General features: G+C 39.0%; 1 protein-coding gene across 2 annotated transcripts in view; it reads left to right on the plus strand.

Annotated features, from left to right (window-relative positions):
* Nucleotides 1–14,037: 14,037 nt before the first annotated feature.
* The window catches only part of srcap (Snf2-related CREBBP activator protein), a 111,709-nt gene continuing 103,607 nt past the window's right edge, over nt 14,038–22,139 (plus strand). The window contains exons 1-2 of one of the 2 annotated variants that reach the window (XM_064321466.1): nt 14,038–14,281; nt 20,315–20,388. The gene's annotated coding sequence lies outside the window, so the exon portion shown is untranslated. The remainder of the gene's footprint in view (nt 14,282–20,314; nt 20,389–22,139) is intronic. The other variant, XM_064321467.1, reaches the window with a different exon arrangement.

The raw sequence follows: 22,139 nt of genomic DNA on the forward strand, positions 1-22,139 counted from the left end.
TTCTCATAAACCCAAAGCACTGGATGCAGACTATTCAAACATATGTCACTCTGCAAAGAGCCTGGGGGTGGTCCTGGATGACCAGCTGGACCTGAAGGAGCACATTAAGTCGTCCTGCAGATTCCTCCTGTTCAACATCAACTACCTGACCACGCATTCTACCCAGCTACTTGTCCCGACTATGGTGACCTCCCATCTTGATTACTGCAACTCCCTCCTTGCAAGCCTGCCAGCTTGTGCCATACAGCCACTACAGATTATTGAGAATGCTTCTGGCCGACTTGTCTTCAACCTTCCGACTGTGTTTTTCTTCCAATTAAAATATGTCTGCAGTTCTAAGCAAGTCTGTTCAAATTCACCCAGTTCTGCTACTGACATGGGGGATTGTCATACTTTGTAGTCTGGGCTGGCTGGCCTCCACTGTATGACAGAAGTGAATTGCACAAAAATAATCAAAGAGATAAACAGAGTTATCGACTGAATCATTTTCCCCAAATAACTAAGAAATATGCAGAGGAATTCAACTTTTCTGATTGTTTTCTGGGTTAGTGTTCCGCAGCTCCACAGTGGCAGGGGAAGTGATAATGATAGCCATCTCACTAGACTGGTGTTCCTACGTCACTTATATAACTGTTGAATTTCACCTAGACACAAATCCAGATGTTAAACAAGTAATCTATGAAATTCTAGGAGAACCTTCAAAACGCAACATTATTAAAATACAAACAAGGAGGGAACCTGCAAACGGTACAGACGCGCGGCAACAAACACAAGCCGTGACAATAAAACAATTGCGACATTTTTACCTGTGTCAAGCAGTACGGCGAGTACATGGTTGTTTTAGGAGTGAAAACTGAAGAGTTTTTCTAACTTAGATGGAAGTTCTCCGTGGCGCTGCATTGCAATCGGTCACCATCCGCGCTCACTCCATGCTGCACTGGAACCCTTCATGACATTCGAAAACTAATCTCTACCATCAGGAATCCCGCGAACAATAGAAAAACTCCACACAGCTGTCAGACAGGCCTTAAGTGTTCATATAACTTGAATGTGCTCAATCATGGCGCTGCAATGTAGTTTGGTCATTGGACTTGGCCTCCTTCTGGTTCACCTCCTTTCTGGTGGCTCTTGCTGGCTAGGATATGATGCTAATAATCTAAATGTAAATGAAACATGTGTAAACTCTAAAATAATTTCTTATCAGCATCTAACACTGTCCCTCGCTTTTCGGAGGCTAAAAGAATTATGAGTCTTGAACATTGTATGCATGACTGCCTCTTTCTGTTGTACCTCCAAAATTTAGTGATTTTACAATCTTTTGTTGTACGGCCCGAGTCCATTCCCAGCCCTGATGACTCCAATAATGATATGCCTGGTGCTAGGGTTTCACGATCAAGGCTTCTAATTGTTCTTTTACTTTTAATTTCTGGGAATATTAAGCCTAACCCTGGACCTGCCACCGATCTTGGTTTTACCACACCTGCTGATTTTAAGTTAAGAAATGGTATTGGTCTTTTGCACATGAATGTGAGAAGTCTCATTCCTAAACTGGATCTTATAAATGTCTGGGTCCATATGTTTAGACATAACCGATCATTTACTTTGTTAGATCTTACTATTTGCTTATTTATTAACCATGTGCCAATCAGATATAGCTGTATCTCACTTAGAATCACTCAGATGAGTAAGAAGTAGAAAATTACCATGGACCTTTTGTAAAATAAAATCCATCAGGTGGACATTTCTGTTATTGCAAAAATGTTCTGGGAGTACTAACAAATGTAGCTGAATTTTCTTGAACAACTGTTCTCAGCAGTTATGTCCTGTCTATGCTACTTTTATCAGCCTTACTCTGGGTATGGGTGAAATTGTTTATCACACTATATGACGCAGAAGAAAATATATAAAGATCACTACAAACTGCACTTCTTCAGAGAATTACTGATGCTCTTCTCTCCATGATATCATATATTAAAGCTTCTCAACCTTGTCTTCCTGGAGAACTGAATTATACTTCCAAGTGGTCATGAGGACCGACTGAATGCACCATCATCACATAATAAAGATGTCATATCGATGTCTGAATCCAGAAGTTGTTTCAATGTCAAAATGTAATGCAGTCTTCAAAAAAACTTTCATTTTCAACCAAAATCCGCCATGGATTCAACTTCAGGAAAAATGTTGTTTCAACCGACCTGTGGATCACATTGAACAACTAACACCCAGATACCAGACTCATTGTCGGCCCAACATGTAGTATATCCATCTGCACAACATTGTATTCACATCAGAATGGCATCGTTAAGATGCCGGCCTGCTGTCGAGAGTGTTGTTCCGCCAAGCTAAGGCCAATGACATTCTGTGGCATGTTGCATTCCGTTCATTGTGACATCAGCATTTTCATTTCTCCCCAGCTCCTCCTCCCAAATGACTCTCATTAAAAATGATTTAGGCTACATTTAAGCAAGATGATTTCAGTTTGGGTGAGGTTTAAGCTAAACCTACTGTATGACAAAAAACATACAACTCCAAAAAAATTTTAAACGCATTAAATTCTAGAATTAGAAACACTACTAATAGCTTGTAGACTAAAGCACAATCTATAATAAAAACTTATAAGCACTAGTACCTAACAATGATAATCACGGGACTATCTGAACATGACATAATGAATAAAAGTCATATTCCTCTTTGGTTGTGCATCTTATCCATTCTTTGTTTTTACATTAGTGATCACGGCTATACAATCCCAAAGATGAAAATATTTGACCAGTGTGTAATAATGAAGACAGGTATTGGCCTTAAGTTATATTAATCAAGAAGCTTTGGTTGAAATATTTCATGTTTAATTGATGCATTGCACCACAACAAGCACAAATAAATTAATCACAAAATCAATAACAATTTCAACACAATTTAAATCATTTAAAAAACAAGAATTCAAAATTACATATCCCAAGTGATTTCTTACAATTGATACTGAAGATAAAAAAGTGACCTATTTGAGAATTAACAACATTCTTCTGGGACAATTGAGGCCAAAGGTTTACATACACCTAGGCTAAAGATATTCATATACCCGGAAATAAAATTACATCTCAATCTCATTAACCTAGGAAATTTAAATGTTGTAACATGAAATCTACATATTGAGTTCATGGTTCAGTGAATAGTTTAAATATATATCTCCTGTATTTAAAGAAAAATGATTTAAAAAAACATCATTACCTAATAACAGATAACAAAAGGAATATCAGATTGCCTTTGTTGTGTCCCCTTTTATAATTAGACTCAGTTCTTTGATGCCATACCCAATTCCGATTGTCTGACCATGTAAGTCAAGGAAAACAGACTTTGTAGGAAGCTGGCTGAACCTGGCTGACATTACTGTCTAAATATAGATTCCAGTTGCTGCTTCTTGCTGTTTCTGCCCCATCAACATCCTCCTGTACACTCTCTCTCCCTCTCTTTGTCCTGCAAACATGACAGCAAGTCAGAAAACTAGTGCCTACTGTTAATGCATGCAAGTTGGCCGAAACAATTATTGTAATTGCATTGTCTTCATTTTCAGTATTTGCTCCTTTCTTTCTCACCTCCATGACACCTGGTCCTTCTGCCTTATCACCATCTTCCTATACTCTCTCTCTCTCTTTGCCCTACACCCACCAGAACAAATATGACGGAGAAAAATGGTACCTACTACTACTCATAAAGTGGCCAACATAAGTCTCCTCATGAAGGTCAGACTATTATACCATTGTATTCTGCTCCACAGCTTTGAAATTTTATGCGTGGAGTTTGCATGTTCCCCCTGTGTCCGCATGGGTTTCCTCCCTCAGCCCAAAGACATACAGGTAGGCTAACTGGAGAATCTAAATTGCCCATAGGTAGGACTGTTTGAGTGAATGGTGTGTGTGCCCTGCAATAGATTGGCGACCTGTCTAAGGTGTATTCCTGCCCCTCGCCCAATGCACGCTGGGACAGCTTCCAGCATCCCCTGTGACCCTGACCTGGAATAAGCAGATACAGATGATGGATGGATGTTTTCGTTTATGCAGGACGGCAATGAAATACAGATTATTTCTATGTTCATCAAAGTTTATAGTTATGACATGTTGGCCCTATCTTACTCTTTATCACCAAGATAACAGGGTAGACAGACATAACAGTGTGGACTAAAGTATAACAGGGTGAACAGCTATAATAGTGTAAAATAATATAAACCAGTGCTGGTTTGATCAATAAAATGACGATTAATAAACTGTTTAACATCCAGGTGCCCATGGCTAGCTCTCTGCACATGCGTATGAATGGGTCTCCTCTGCCCCTCCTCTGTGTGTGTTCGGCTTGCAACTGTGATGTGAAAAGAAGCAGCTAGCAGGCAGATGTGCTTCGAAGGAGAACCGCAAATTACCTTCACTCTGCTGAGCTGGCAACAGGGGCCGTATATGAGCACATATGCATAGTTCCAGAATTGGGCATTCCAAATTCAAGTGGGATTGGGAGGTGCTAATTGATAAAAAAAATGTTTTTTAAATGTAACAACATTTAAACAACATTTTTTTTGTTTAAATGTTGTTACAGATAGAATTTAGGCATTTGTGTGTAAAACAATATTTGGCAGCTAATAAAAAGTTTAAAGAATTTTGCATAGAGTACACTAGGGATCATATAACATGGTACAACTTACAATTACAATCTTATCTTATACATATTCTAACCTGGAAGGCCCTGCCACAGGCTGACTTTCAGGAGATGGAGTGGGTGTTTGGGACTGGACTACCAAGTCACTAGCCTTAGCCCTGGCTCTAGATTTGCTTTTTGACTCTCTCCACTTCTTCCTTTTTGCACACTCTTACTCTGTTCATTAATTAGCTTCTTCTTTCTGGTCTCTCTTCCATTTCTCTCTCTCTTTTTCTCAAGATACTGCCTTCTTCTTTCAATTACTTGCATCACGCCTTTCTCTATACTGCCGCTGTCTTTCAGCGGCACTAAGAGGTGGTGCCATTCCTAAAAAAAACTGAGTCAATATATATTTCTAATATAATAAATATACCATGTACAGTAATATATGCTATACATACTCTAATTGGATAATACATTAATACTGTGAACAAAGCTAAAATTAGTCATTGTGATCCAAGGGATTGTGGTGGTCAAGTTAGCATAAAGGCTGACACTTGAAGAGGAATTTATATTGTTTAATACATATATTTTGAAACTATGAAATTGTGTCAATTCTCTCCTGTATTTTCATAATAGTGTTGACATATTTCCCCCATGACAGCTTTCCCCCATGACTTTAACCACAAAATACCATGAAAATTTGATAGTATGAAGGCTAGATACCCTCCTAGTTCACCACAGTTGTTTTTCCCACCAGTGGAGTTACACAACTTGTTTGTGGTGTCATTCTGGAAAAAAGGTCCCCTTGTAAAATGGTAATAACTGCAGTATAACAGGGTGGACAGTGATTTTGAAGACACTTAGAAAATATATATATATACTTATTAATATTAGTATATTATACTTATTAAAAAGGCAGCCTTTTTGATGTAAACATTACGATATATCATTTAATAAAAAAGACAACTGCTCTAAATGAAGTCTGCTGCACTCGTATGGAGGACTAAACGTGCCGAAATAAATAATGAAATTAATAAATATGGAATTATATTAATAAATATATAAATAAATAATTAAATTGGTCAATAATTAAATAAATATTTCATTTTATTTCAAAATAATTAAATAATTGTCACTTCATGATTGTCCTTTTCACAATAACGCGATTATATTTTGTTTCAATAACATTTTGTATGTCCGAATGGCTTTTTAAAGTTCATAATGACATTTTTCCAAATGACTTATTTCTGAATGGCGTTTTTACTTCCGAACTCCCATTTTCATTTCATAATGAGACTTTTCAAAATGGTACGACCTGTCAGTCAACATGAGCAGGGAGTGATCACTCACAGTCATTGGTCGCTCACACATTCAGGCAAAAGCAGCAGCACTGCAAATATTGTTCTGCATATTAAAATTATAGCTAGTTCGGTAAGCCCTGCTGTAGCTATTGACGTACTAAGCCGCGTTTCCACCGCAGGAACTTTACCCCGGAACTAGGAACCTTTTGAGGAACTCAGTGCGTTTCCACCGCAGGAACTAGGGTCTAAATTTAGTTCCGGGGGCTTTATTTTACCCCCCAAAAAGTTCCTGCTCGGGGGGTAGTACTTTCCGAAAGTACAGGAACCTTTTGGGTGGAGCTTGCAGCGCTGAACATTTCTGATTGGCTGAGTACTCGCAGCATTTTTTTGTGTTTGTTTTCAGTCGCCATGTTTAAAAATATGCAGCCGCAAACCAATTTATTTTCATAATAACTTCAAATCAAACTTGTATGTTATGCGGCGCAGTAGCCTAGTTTTGGTTATAGCCTGCCAACGTCTTGGAATTATAACGTGCACTCTTCTGTTCTTTTCTTGCTTTATTATTCGTTTTATAATTTTTTTTTTATAAAAAGCATTCGTGCTGGGACAGCATATTACGTACCAAAACATTCAAACGGATTAATTCGGTTGCTGAATATTTTCTTCCGGATTTTCTTTGTTAGCCCGTTGTAATAGACTCAAAACGTTTGATACAGTTATGTGAGGTATGCGGTAGTTCTGCGTAATTCACATTGGTGATACAGTAAAAGCAAACTGGAAATCACCTTCCGCACTTTTCGTCAGGGTAAAATAAAAGCTTAATTCTAGTAATCGTTCCTTTAGCTTTTTCAGACTGCCGTAATTTTACTCTGCCATTCTTCAATTCCACAAAAAGACCAGGAAGACTATGGACTAATTTATGGTGCATGGTTCGCATCTGGAGGGCACACTTCACTGCTCGGCTAGCAGTAACTTCGAAGGAAAGCAAACGGTGGCTGTACCACTACTAATTTAAATTGTCGCGCAAGTCCGAGTTTTCGTTCTATTCTTGTCATTTTGCGATTTGCGATATGGAATTGACGATGAGAAAGTAATCAAACAGCAAATTGTTTACAACGTGTGCATGTTTTCTGCTGTTGTTGCCAGTTATACATATAAATATGAATGCATTCGGTCGCTTCGGATGTCAAGACATGAAATCGAATGTTCGCATAAAAACATAATGAATGTGTTTGAGAGGATATATAAAACAGTTACAATCTGACTATTGGCCTATTATATCCTATTTGTTGCATAACAACGGTCCAAGTTCAACTACCAACGACAGTTTTGCTTGACAACGGTAAAATAAGCCCAAACGGCTGCAGAAGAATATTTCAATTCCAGGTGATTAAATCGATAAAAAAATAAAAAAAATACAAAAGTAACCATATATAATCATTGTTGATAACCCGTTGTATATAAGTGGAATAAACCCCTCTGGGCTGTCCCGGTTATTAGAAAATAATGTAGGCTACTTCGTTTTTTCATACGTCAGTGGGCTAATTTGCCTAATCTTCGCGGGACATTAGACCGCGGTGGAAACGCAGACAACCATGGGCTGAAGGAACCTTTTAGTTCCTTGAAAAGTAGTTCCTGGGACTAAAAGTTCAGGGTAATTTTGGTGGAAACGCGGCTCTAGTTTCTCCCCAAGCGGCCAAAACCAGACATCGTTTTTGAAGCTCATTTCCTGGTCTTGTTGTTCCTGGTTGCTCACTAGCGCCACTACGGTTGGCTCCAGTATAGGTGTTTTCATATCCGGTTTCCATGCAAGTCTACGGTACAAATGCGGTCAAAATACAAAGTCAATAATTTTTTCTCATGAGGACAAATAGTCACAATATGTGTATTTTATTCGTCTTATGACTGTCCATGGGTCGATTTCATGATTCGGGCGGTGGCGCCTCTTGGCCTTGACATTGCGGCTCCGACCGCGGTCTACCTGTGTGAAGCCAGAAAATGCAGGCATCCAATTTCGTAGTGATTTCATTATAGCGTGTGCTATTTACACCTGCACTAGACGACCATAAAATAATCCTCCTCTGAAGATTTTCGGTAGCCGAGTCATTTTTACTATTTCCTTTAGCCTACTTAACCAAATAATTAGTTGGCAGAAAGCGTAATCAGCTTGCTATATTTGGTAGTCCAGTAGCCTATGCTAAAACAGTTCGCAACTTCGGCTACCAAGCCATTTGACTAGCTAGCTAACCCTAACCGGCAAATATTCAATTTGTCAAACATGTTTGACGGCTTGTCAGTCGTGTACATTCCGTAAATGTCTACCTGGGCCATGCTTCACGCATGTGACAAAGCTAATATAATCCCGATTTTGGGATAAACACTGCAAAATTTTCAGTTTCACAAAGCGAATTAAGAGTCTTAAGGTTTATTTGCTAAATAACATACAACACACAATGAAATCACACACACAGAATTTAACAAAATTAACCATCTTTGTAAGACTGGCATTTAGAAAGGAACATGTTTTTATCATTTAAGAGACCGACAAGAGCATTTAAGACAGTGGTTCTCAGAATCGGTCCTGGGGGCTCCTTGCATAGCCTATATTGGCTTTTCTCCATTGGTTTTGATGATCTACAAGAAGAAGAAAAAATTGCCTAATAATAATTAGAAATTCAATTTACATTATTTTTGTCTTCATGCACCAGGTGGAAAACTTGCTGTACAAAGTGCGTTGTCATATTTACACGCATGCAGATCAGTTATTAAAATACTTGGTAGATTTATTAATCACCGCTGACAGTGTTCATTTTTATTTGGTAAAAAGTGACTTGCGAACGATCGGTCAGCTAGCGTCACCCAGCAAGTGAACACCACAAACGGCGATGGAGTAGTAGCAGTTACTGGCTCATTAACTGACTGCGGCGAAAACCTACAACGATAACTTACTCGGTTAACAGCAGGTCTACCAGACAGTTGAAAATTAGCCTAGTCAAATCACCAGTAGCCTACACATCTCTGATTGAATGACCATCAGTGTAGTCGATGTTCTTCCCCTGTGGTTCATATTGCTCATGCGTGAGCTAACCACGGATAGTCTACCTAGCTCACTGGCAAGCTGCAATGATATGCTAGCTAAGCATATTCGTTTTGCTGAGAAACATAAATTGAAGATAACTGAACATGATTGTATTATTAATGTCATACACGTGATTACATGACACAGTACAGTCACGGATGGAAATTAAACTCCGTAAACATTTGATAATATATTTTAAAACAGAACGGCAGACAGTCAGCTTGCCTCAAGTTCGTTCTGCAATCGTTCGCTCAGATTGATGGGCTTTTCCGCACCGGACTGTCAATCACATCGTAAAAATCACAGAACCGCTTAACTCTATGGTTTTGGCTCCAAATCGACAACATGGCCGCGCCCGCCATTGAGCTTCAAAACGTGTTTTAGAGACCCACGGAGAGTCAATGGGTGACGTCACAGTAGCTTTGTCCATATTTTTTACAGTCTCTGGTTGCTCCACGGACATCCATTCCCAACCTAGAGTGCAAATCAATAAACAATGCATCTACAAATTTATTGAATGACTGAAAATTGCTTTATTGGAATGAAAGCAAGTTGCAAAAACACGAAATGCACAGGTTAAGCTTCATCATGATGATGCAACATCATTCTAAACAAATCTAACATTCCTGATATTAAGAACATTGCTTGCTTGCTTGCTTGGTAGCTAGTGGGGCTAATGCGGCTAGCTGTCCTACTCGCAGTTCCGACCTAGCATGGTTGGTTAAGTGTCCTCATGGCTATCTCCCAGAACAGACAGAAGCTAGTTTTAACTAGTCACTTGCAAATTAAAATTCCTTTATTCAGATCCAACACTCAAACGTTTGCTTGATTGTTTTTTCATAACTATTATAATTAGCACGTTATAACGCCAGGAACATCGGTGATTAAGAACCTACAGCTTGGTAGCTAGCCAGCTATCAGGGCTAATGCTGCTAGCTACCTCACTCACAGTTTACGGCCAGCTGGGCTGTCTCCCTTATTAGCCTACTGTCTCTAACAAAGCTAGAAAGCTAGTTTTAAGTAGCTACTTAACACATACCAGGGCCATTGTTTTGCTCCAGCACTCAAACGTTTCTTTAACTTTTTACTCATTGTTCAGATTACGTTAGCGAGTTAAGAACTACTTCGATCGACAACCTATTGTTTTATTGTCGTGTACACAAAACATTTGCATCATACAGTCAGAAGATGCATTATCTTGCCCCTCCTATCTGAATATTACAACGTTATAGCATTCAAAAGCGCACAGGTAACTAACTAACAGATTCTACCCATTCCACCAGGTGTAGATTAGAACAAGACCAAGTAATCGATTGCAAAAGATTACACAATCAGTGGGCAGGTCCAGCCTCACTGGTTTTGATTGACAGGAAGTCTTACAATTTTGAAAAGTGTCATGAAAAAGGGCATTAGGAAATAAAAACGGTATTCGGAAGTAAGTCATTCAGAAAAGTGTCGTTTTAAAATGAAAAAAGCCATTCGGATATTCATATGTTATTATGAAATAAAATATAATAGAACAGCCATGAGGTGAGAATTATGTAATTATTTCAAGATAAAATTAAGTATTTATTTTATTATTTACCAATATATTTATTTATATATTTATTAATATAATTACACATTTATTTATTTCATTATTTATTTCATTTTGGCACATTTAGTCCTTCATATAGCTCTACCTAGCCCGTTGCCAACAGCTGTTATCTTTTTTTGGCTAGCCAGAAAACGATCGGTTAATGTGACAACAAAATTAAAATGAGACATTATACATTTATTTAGCTAACATTTAGAATAAACTTAATTAAATAAATTGGTATAGTTGCTTACCTGAGCTGCTCTTGGTGAGACAGAAAGACTTTTGCACAGTTTCAGTTGTGCTTCAAAATGTCCTTGTGGTTGTCTACTGAACTGGATCAGATCCTGCACACATCAGTGTTGACTGGGACAATTAAGCTTGTGGCTAATTTACAGTGTCAATTTTGCAAGCCAATCACAATATTTGTTATTGCATTATTGCTGAAACTCTACTTGACAGTAAATAAAGGTTTTGATTGGTGTGACATCATTGTAATGGGTGTGTTTTTACTTTTCAAATGGCCTGGCACATGAAAGCTCTGGGTAAGCATGCTTACAAATGAAATATTGCTTTAGAATGTTAAGGATGACAATCTGCCAATTCTTATGCAACAATCAAACTTGTATTGTTAAAATTAATTATGATTGGTAAAGTATTAAAATATAAGGATTAGTGCAGATTCTTGATTCTAAGACGATCAAATTTACAGTTCTGTCCCACTTAACCTGACAGTTAAAGTGGCGGACAGTGGGTTTCAGGTAAAGTGGGACACGAATTGTAAATACAATAACAGCAAAAAGCAAACATTTTATGAATAAAGATGATCAAAAAATTAAAAAAAATACTATGAATGTGTTATTAAGGTGAATAAATACATAAATGTGTACATAAGTACAGGCCAAGTTGTAGCAGTAGCTCATATCAATCAATCAATCAATCAATTAGCTTTTATTTATAGAGCACATTTCATACAAATTTACAATACAATGTGCTGAACACAAAAATGAAAATAAAGAACTTAAAAATCAGGTGATACATAAAAGTTCATAAAAGATAAGATAAAATAAATAAATAAATAAATAAATAAATAAATAAATAAATAAATAAATAAATAAATAAAATTATTTAAGAAGGTTAAAATGATTACAAAATGTGTTTTGTATGTGATTACACATAGCATATCTTAAATGAATAAAATGAATAACAATAAAGATGGCACACACATAGCAAGGAAAAGGAAAGAGAGAAGAGGGAAGTGACAGGGGAAATGAACAAAATAAAGAAAAGAAAGTGACATGGAGGTAGAGAGGGAAGGATACAATTTGTTGAAGGGAGGAAAGAATGAGAGGAGCTATTATATAAAAACACTACATCTCCAAAGTGTCTGGACACCTGGGGCCTCATTTATAAAAATGTTCTTAGATTTATACTTGAACTTAGTCTTAAGATAATTTCCGACAGTGTGCTTACGTTCGATTCATAAAAGATACTGAGCATAAAAAACCTTGCTTATGCAGGTTCTAAGAAGCCCATTTGTAACTTACGCACCTGTGATCTATAAATCTCAAATTAACTTAAAATTGACGGCACCTGAACGTGCCTTACAATCAGAAATTTCCCCCTATATAATGCTAGCACAAATGAGGGTTTAGTCAGGAATAACCATGAATCAAAAGAGAAAAGAAAACTTTTTGGAAGACGAGATCACGGCGATGATAGAGGAGATTGAAGACAGGCAACATGTATTATTCGGTGTACTAAATAGTGGGTTGACAAACAAAGCCAAACAGGTAGCTTGGGAGTGTGTCGCCGTTGCAGTGAACAAGGTGGGGCAGCAAAAAGCTAATGCAAGGTTCACCACAGCCTTGGATGCATATGTGTCCCAAACTGCAATACCCCTACATAACCAGCAGGAAAATTGCTTACGTCAAGTCTAGACTTTGCGTAGAGAAGATCATTTCCACGTCAAAGTAAGGTTTTATAAATAACTACTTATATGTGGTTTTCTGCGTAAGTCATACTTAAGATCAAAATTGATCATAAGTCCGTTTTATGAATGAGGCCCCTGCCATCTAACATCTCATCCAAAATTATGGGCTTTAATATGGAGTTGGTCCACCCTTTGCTACTATAACAACCTCCACTGGGAATGCTTTTGACTAGATGTTGTCATTGCTGCAGGAATTTGCTTCCATTCTGCCAGAAGAGCATTCTTGAGGTTGGGCACTGATTGGGCGATTAGGCCTGGCTCACAGTTGGGTTTTCAATTGATCCCAAAGATGTTGAATGAGGTTGAGGTCAGGGCTCTGTGCAGGCCAGTCAAGTTTTTCCTCATCGTTCTTGAAAAAACCATTTCTATTTGGACCTCGCTGTGTACCCAGGGGCATTGTCATATTGAAACAGGAAAGGGCCTTCCCCAAACTGTTGGGGAAGCACATAATTGTCTAGAATGTGATTGTATGCTATAGGAAGTAAGAGGCCTAGCCCAAACCATGAAAAATAGCCCCAGAACAAGGGGTTTCCAGACACTTTTGGTCATATAGTTTGTGTGTGTACATTATATATATATATATATATATATATATATATAGTGATTTGATGCTTTGATGCAATTTTAATATATTGTTATTGAATTACATGAATAAACATTTTGACATTTGTATAATACGAATAAGCATTGGTTTTTATCACATGCGGAATAAGGAGTTTTTAATGATAAAATATTGTCCCACTGTTTACGAAAATGTCCCACTCAATCTGAAAATTACACTTCAGGAAAGAAGGGTGTCAGCTGATGTTTATAGAGATATAACATGTATTAAACAACCAATGATACTTTTATTTCACCATAGGAATGCTAATAAGACCCTATTTAAATGAAAAATAAATCATTTGAATAGGTCTTGGCTCAATTTGATAGTCTACAGAACGATTTGCCAAAAAGTGTCCCACTTTACCACAAAATACCCTACCATAAATGGTAAACGTTCACAATGACAATTCCATTAAAAATCCCATCCATTATCTATACTAAAAACAATTCAGATCGTCGGGCCGATGTTGGCCAGATGTCTGTGCTATCGGGGCTATTCCACCACTTGGAGCTTTCTTCATTTCATCGTTCCCGAATAGAGATACCTCTGGAATTGAAGAAATGTACTGAGTAGCCTACATCGCGACACTTAAAATGCAGTTAAAATTCTCATTAAACTTTACGTCTTGAGTGAGTATGCATTTGCGATTTAAGTAATGCAAATGTTAAATTGAGCAGAAAATAACAGAGGCGGATCAAACTGCGTCCATCTCAGTTTTACTGTTTATGAATAGCACAAAGAAAAAACTAAATATTAAAGACTACATTTACCATCATGGCCAAATCACCAGTACAACTCTTACTTCCCTATTGGCGAGATAACAAACATCTCGCGAGGTTTTATATGTCCCGCACTTTGCCAGCTGCGGCTTCCTCCACCATTTCGCTCCCTCTGAAGTCTCCTCCCAACAGCCGCTATATTCAGTGAGCCGAACCCGCATTCTCCCGTTTCGTTATTTTCCCGCTCGCACTGTCCCGCGGACGTCTCGCTGGGTACCGAGAGACGATTTGGAGTAGCCCCATCACGGATTGAGTACGATTTCAGGAGGATGGCGGCTCCGTCATCGACTTTTTAGTGAAAGAAAACGGCTCGGAAATTTCAGGTAGGAGGGAAATTAAGATGGCGGCTACGGCCGGGGTGCGAGGGAGGAGGGAGAGGGAGGAGGGGACTTCAGAGGGGGGCTTCGAATGGATGGTCGCATTTGGTTATGGCAGATTGCTGTAACCTTTATGGAAAATGTCTTTATTAGTTAAGGGATTTGTTCACCGCGACTTGTTATGCACTTTCGGACACACTTGCCTAAAAGAATGACTTGGCGAAATTCTTCAGTTATCAGTATTCAGGCGGCTTTACCCTTCGTCGCTGCATTGAGTGAGTGTTGGCGGGTCACTGAAACCCCCTTACTCTCCCCAACTTGAAATAATTTTAAAATAGTTTAAGCGAATATTAAAAAAAACTTTGCAGTATAATTGTGAAATATACATATATATTAAAGACTAGACAGAGGTTGCGCATCAAAATCAGAAGAGAAAATCTTGACTGGTAAAGTGTCTTTTGAAGTTCTCTGACCCTCCGCCATGACGTCACGGGGACTTGTACCCTTTCTTTTTCTGTGTAATGTTGTGGGGAAGTGGATTTCAGATTATATCGGCATGTTTGGTGGAAATGTCTTGTGTTTTTATTGCATCGAACCAATGGCCTGCATTGGAACGATAAAGCTGACCAGACGAGAGCATTACATAACCCACGCGCTCATTTAGGTATATGGCTAGCTAGCTAACGGTAGCTAACTAGCGAGTTGCTCTGCTAGTGTTAAGACATAACATCAAGCTAGTCCGCTACATTGCTGCCTCCAACTGTTTACCTTGGCAAGCCAAGCGCATCATGTCTAAGAATTCGCGAAGCATTTGCAGATACTACACAGAATTACAGTTTTGCTTCCTATCTAATGATACTTGGTTGATTACGAACATTAAATAGCTGCTAGACCAACACACCACTTCTGTGTATATTCAAAGAAAACGTCACTACTAGTTAAGGTTAGTAAGTTATGTAGAACCCACTGTTGCAGAGTTATTCAGGGGGTTAATGCGGTAAGATTTGGTTACATTCAGGTAAGTTATGGTTATCGGCAGCGAATACGACGTCAGTAAATGGCTAATGTTAAGCCGTGTATGCACAGTGATTCGACGGGAAGCAAAGCGCGCTGGGAGCGGACTCAAGCAGTCAGGCCTATCGTCCGCTTGCCCGCCATGCGAGTGTGACTGACGATTGCTAACAAACGACGCTGAAGTTGGTTCCAGATTCGCTGCTCCAGATTCGAAATCGTCGGTCCACCTTAAATCGGTTCCGTGATGCGATTATGTGCTTTCACTGTCTTCGTTGAGCGTTTGGGCAGGCCATAATGTGTTTCGAAAAGTGAGCTAAGGCTTTAAGGGAAAATTGAACAATGGTGGTAATGTGACAGTTTTTATTTATATTGTAAGTTGAGGTTACGTTCTCTTACCATCTAATATGAAAAGATCAGATGCTCAATTATCACAAGCAATTTTTTATTTTTTAATTGTCTCGACATTGTACCACGTGTGTATGAGAGAACAGGAACTAATGTACATCTGAAATTGTGTGGATGAAATATTACTGCTCCGTTTGCAAATTAAACCCCAAAACATCTATATACAAATCCAGTAATAAGCAAATTGATAAAGGGGCATATTTGATTGCATTTTCTCCTTGAAATTTATTGAGTCTCATACCTTTGACACTTCTACACAAACAGTGCTGTAGCACTGACCTGATGTAGGTGAAGTGTTACGGTAGCATTTTCAGATAGTCCCCCTCAAAACTGTGTATGCAATCCAATACAGGTTTATTGAAAAAAGAGGAAATTTTATATTGTTATTCATCCCTAAAATGAAAAGGTCTCAAATGTTTGATTCTTTTTTATGAAAGAATGGATCCTGATGTACCTCCTATCCCATTTGTGTGAAATTTCACTGTTGTGTTTTAAATAATCCCACTTAAAACCTATGTAATCCAGGTGAGGGCAACTGAAAAAAGAATTTTTTGATTAATTTCTCCCCAAAAAAAGGTCTTAAAATTGACACTTGTTCATGACAACAGGTACTGATGTGGCACTGACCCCCAAAAAAAAATAAAAAATTGAGAGCAGGTACAATCCTCAACTGCAAGCTACATGCTTGGAGCTCCCAGCTTGCACCTTGAGCCGAGCTCACTGATCCCAGCTTGTAGCCCGCTGATCCCGCCTCGCAGCCCGCTGATCCCGTCTCCCGCCTCGCAGCCCGCTGATCCCGTCTCCCGCCTCGCAGCCCGCTGATCCCGTCTCCCGCCTCGCAGCCCGCTGATCCCGTCTCCCGCCTCGCAGCCCGCTGACATCCTGCCTCCAGCCCTGCATCCGTCTCGCTGCAGCCCGCTGATCCCGTCTCCCGCCTCGCAGCCCGCTGATCCCGTCTCCCGCCTCGCAGCCCGCTGATCCCGTCTCCCGCCTCGCAGCCCGCTGATCCCGTCTCCCGCCTCGCAGCCCGCTGATCCCGTCTCCCGCCTCGCAGCCCGCTGACCCCGTCTCCCGCCTCGCAGCCCGCTGACCCCGTCTCCCGCCTCGCAGCCCGCTGACCCCGTCTCCCGCCTCGCAGCCCGCTGACCCCGGCTCCCGCCTCGCAGCCCGCTGACCCCGTCTCCCGCCTCGCAGCCCGCTGACCCCGTCTCCCGCCTCGCAGCCCGCTGACCCCGTCTCCCGCCTCGCAGCCCGCTGACCCCGTCTCCCGCCTCGCAGCCCGCTGACCCCGTCTCCCGCCTCGCAGCCCGCTGACCCCGTCTCCCGCCTCGCAGCCCGCTGACCCCGGCTCCCGCCTCGCAGCTCGCTGATCCCTTTGCACAAACACTAATGCACAAGCAGCATCATAATGTACTGTGAAATGAGTTGTGGTAACTTCAAAATTGGTGAGGAAAGCTTCTTTTGTTTTTTGTTTTTTTTACAATGCAAATAACCAACTATACAGAGCAATCTGGTGTGTGCTTATAAATGGCTGTGACCACCTGACTGGTTCTTTTCCATTGATTTCTTGGAGCATCCAGAAGATGATGCCATGTCAGTGCAGCAAGCAAATTAACTGAACACATTTAACATTAAACACTGAACTAACTTAAGTCAAACATGTTGATGGCTACAATTAATTTCTTTTAACAAATATTAAACACCATTTAAAATGCCTAAGGTCTCCCCAAAAGGACACTACATGTTTTTCAAATCTTAAGCCCTTTCCATTACTTCCCTGAGTACCAACCCTCTCGTTTTCTCTTTCGATGGCATTCAAACAGCAGAAAGCCTGTAGTTTGTTATAGGAACTTTGCGTAAGTGTAACAGCTGTTGCGTTTATACAGACAGACGCGTTTTCTGGTCACCTCTCAAACAATTCCTGTTAAAATTGACTCTGAAAATCATGATAACTTTTCAAGGGCAGGTGACATAAAATGATGTATGATTTAATCATTAGATTTATTGTAAATAAAAATAATGCCTTGTATCTGAAAATTACTTCTGGAACAGATATTTTCTTACATTGCTCAAAAAAAGTTTTTTTTTAGAAATACTTCCCATAAAGGTTGTCAAATTGCTCTCTGTTTTGACGCACTTTGTACACATTGCACGTGTACAAACCTGAAATTTCTGCTGTGGCGGCAGTGTACGAAGTTAATGAGCGTGTTACATTTATGATGTTACATTTATACTGACTCTCCCTGACCTAAAAATTGATGCAATAAAATTGTCGCGAACTGTAATCTTTTTGCCATGTATGTGTAGGCTACTTGTGCGCACCACCTTTTTCAATCCCTATTTATAATACTTTTGTTTAAGTGGCATTAAGGCTGTTGAGCAAAGAAAACCCCTTTGAATAAATAGGCATGATAAGGTATACATATAAGAAATAGATTTATTTCGGCAGAATGAGTTCGGCACTTGCACAGAACAAGATGGACAAGTTCAAATTGAAGAAAACGGGTAGTCTCAACCAAAAGCATTTTAAGCGTAACGTACATAATTCTATGTCTGAGTGGCGCATGCTTAATGCATAAGCATATAGTAAGATCTAACAAAGTAAATGATTGGCTATGTTGGGTCGTATAGCATGAATACTGAATAAGCAGTGTGACCTTTTAGTCGCAAACTTTAAATCATAAATAATTGTTTGATCTTTATCAGTTGCTTTCAGAATCCTGGGCAGCATGGTGTCATAACCAGTTCCTCTCTGGCAGTATGGCAGGGGGAGGATAAGGAGAGAGGCCAAGCTCACCATTTTGGACTTCTAGAAATGTATAAGAGATGAAGAGAAAGAAAACATGAACACTCACAGACACATGTACATGTAATATTTGTAACTTCTTGTCCTTGGGAGGTTCAGTGCCTGGAGATGGGATTCTGCTGCAAGGCCTTGCAGTTTAGTTTTGTACAGGCCAGTTATGCTAGAGAAAACTCTCCTTCCTTCAAGTCACATAATTTCATGAAATGTGACTAAAATGAGTTTTTGATCCAGATCAATACACTGAATTAATTTACGCTAAAGTTTAATTAAGTGTGAAAAGTTCTTTTGTGAACTTTTTAGAGAGGGACCTAAGATCATTGTCCTAACTGTATCCTTCCAAAACGCTAGTGTGGAAAAATAGGTAAAACTAACTTGACAGGTTAACCATTTTTTGCCGATGTCAGGCCTGTAGGTTATTTGACATAAACACCATATTCTACTTGCAAAGAGGCCAGTGCCAATCTCTGTTTTATTCACTTAATTCACAATTCACTTTATTCGCTATTTTCCCAGTGGAGAAAAGATGTGCACCAGGGATGACGTGGAGATGCTGTGTCTGTCAAATGACCCGACCCAGCACCTTTAGTTTTCAATCAACAGAGGAGGCGCTAAAATGTGAGATTTATTTTTGGCTGAACCACAACAGCGGGGCCAGCCCTACAAACGTGAATGTCTGTGACTGATTGACTGAGTGATGAAGTTACGCCATTGGTCGGGCGAGTTATGAAGTTAAACCATTGGTTGGCTGGATCACGTGTGTTAGGTCCAGCCATATACTAGGTTTTAACCTGGTCTTGTTGGTTTAACACAACCAAGGTTTTTAGTATTTATTTTTTAATGATTTAAAGAGTATTTGAATATTGAACCATCAAATTACTGGAATTCAGCTATTTCCTTATGCTCATTGTACAGCCTGTTTGAAAAAGGTGGTTGTTTAATGCCTTGGAGCGCACACAAAAAATGTACGTAACTGTGATCATAATAGAATCCTGCTTATTTTTTTTTTTGGAAAACATGCTTATTTTTTCTGCCAAAGCAGTCCAAAGATGATGTACACACGTACAGTGTAATTAAGTCCGTGTCTTCAGTCCCAGCACCAGTCCTATACAGTTTAAAGAGACTGAATCCACACTGCTTTGTAGGTTGATATTGTTTTAGGCTGGTGCCGTTTTCATGGAATCTGTATTAGTGCCTAGAAAAATCCCGATTGGAGCCATCCTTAAGCCAAATTGGTCTCATGGATCTGTCACTATATTGGTGACCTTTTGCTTTTTAGTCTGTCTTTTTTCTTAGCTGACAGCTAACATTCATTGTTTCTGCCCTGAAATGTGTTCATGACAACGGACAACCCGTTTAGGCAAGCTGGTGTGTTTACGTTTATTTTTATTTTCCTCATTTAAAATGCAAAACGATTTGGTCATCGTCATTGTTCCAAAACGCATTTTCATCACGTTATTGTCTTCGTCATCAAAAGACTGGGCGTTAACAAATCTTTTTGTCAATTTTAGTTGAAGAAAACACCACTGGTCACTGCTTTCCTGTTTGTGTGGAACACTAATTTAAAATGAGACTAAGCCAATGTTAGATTGGTCTTCCACTCATTGCTCTTCATCAGGAAATTCAGTTTAGTTATGGGATATTCATTCAATGTCATACTGCGGAGAAAATGGTGTCAGGACGGCTTAAATTCTCTGATAAATTTCCTTTTGTAAACGTGTAAGCCTTTTTAAACTTAATTCAAGTTGACAAAATAGTTTACTGATTTAATAAAGGAAATAAAATAATAGTAAATGTCATTCTCCTTTTCCTTGTAGAAGCAGAGGGCGCCGTTAACTCAGCATCCTGGAAGTGGAAAGTGCAGAAGAGTCTGGTCCAACACCACAGTCAGGTGAACTGTCTTGGCCTGCCCTGAGAGAAATATCTGTTGGGGTGTTTTCACATATAGTTTTAAAAGTACTGAATTCAGTTAATTTTTAAAGTGAACCAAAATGTAAACCAGCTGTGGATTCACTTTTTGCCATTCTGCTGCTTTTTTTTAAAGCCAGGTATTCTTAAGTCACTGCAGCTGTGTAGAATCAATGGACAAAAATGCGGTCTTGTCCACTTGAGAAGTGTGAAAACACCCTAGGAACATTACTTTAGGCAAATTTATTGAGTTTAGAATTTATTTCATAATGGTAGGAATGGTAACCAGTGTTATATTAATGAATATAAATATTGTCATAAGTTTAACCAAGGGTGAAAGGTAACAGAGAAGCCTAATCGCTTTTTTAAAATAGGGAAAATGTTTGTCATTTGGAACATAATTGTTCATCAGCAATGACAAAAAAAAGTTTTAAGAACAATAAGTCTGACAATGAAAAACGTGTTTCATTTTTAAAAATGTATTAAAATTATAAGCTACATTCAGTAAAAAGGCCTCATATAAATAGCGCTAATTTTTGTTCAAGTGTAAATTTTGATGTCTTGATGTCTTTGATGTGAGGGAAAAACGTCCACACTAATAAAATAAATGAAATGTTCACGAAAACAGATGGACGTAGCAGCAAATAACCCGCAATTGGACTTAATAATGCACTAGAATAACCTGCCTTTGGTTAGTTGGCAAAGAGTGGCAAAAAGGGATGCACCATATGAAAATATGAAAGTTTTATTAATAACAATTTAAGATCTTGCCATTCTAATGAACACAGTTTTAATGACAACTTTAAAGTAATGCAACAAAGTTAAACATAACTTTATAATGTTTCTTCATATTCATCCAACTGAAAACACATTCCTGAAATATCAGTGTGTCCCCTTTTCAGGACTGGTGGTACAGCCATGGCATGCAGGGTGGCATATTGATGTGGTCGGTTTGTGCAGCAGGCAGTCTGCAATTTATATTTGCTTTCAAATTAATTTGCTCTGTATATTCAAAACTGAACTGACTGATAAAATGATCACAAGGAAAGAGTTACTTTAACCCTTTGCATATGCCAGATCTAACCAATCCATGCCAATTTAGTGGGTGCTTAAATCTTTATAACTCCAGGTGTGAGCATCACAGAGACTTGGAAAATGATTCAAATGAAGCAAGACAGTTGTACCAGTTATAATACTAATTTAGGTTGGATCATATTCAAAATTTAGGTAGAAATAAAGAGCCACATGTGCTGTTATCTTGGTGAAAACGCAACAAAAAAAAAGTTCTCCTTCAGTTTGAAATGAAACTCTGAGAGATTGCATATATGTATAGCAGGTGAAACTACATGTCCTGGATCGTAAATTCCTTGACCACAAGTTTGCAAAATCTGAGGGTGATTTTTGTCACTACCAAAGATCTATGAAGCTAACAGTAAGCAGTGTACTCTGGTGTCCCTTAGTGTCAAAAAACCTATCCAAAATATCGAAATTGTGGATTGTTGTAAATTATAGCATGTTAGGACCGTTAATTACCCCCCAATACAAATGTGCTGAGCATTATTAACAAAGGCTTATAGTTGTCTCTTACAACCAGTGCAAATATGTAGCAATATCAAACATGTGACAACTTGAATAATTGAAATGTTACAAACAGTAATCCGTATAGGCTACATCCTAGCGAGACTTCATGATTCCTGTTTTTCTGACCCACTAATGTTACCGGTGTATACTCAA

The sequence above is a fragment of the Anguilla rostrata genome, chromosome 2, assembly GCF_018555375.3.
Source record: "Anguilla rostrata isolate EN2019 chromosome 2, ASM1855537v3, whole genome shotgun sequence".
NCBI lineage: Eukaryota > Metazoa > Chordata > Actinopteri > Anguilliformes > Anguillidae > Anguilla > Anguilla rostrata.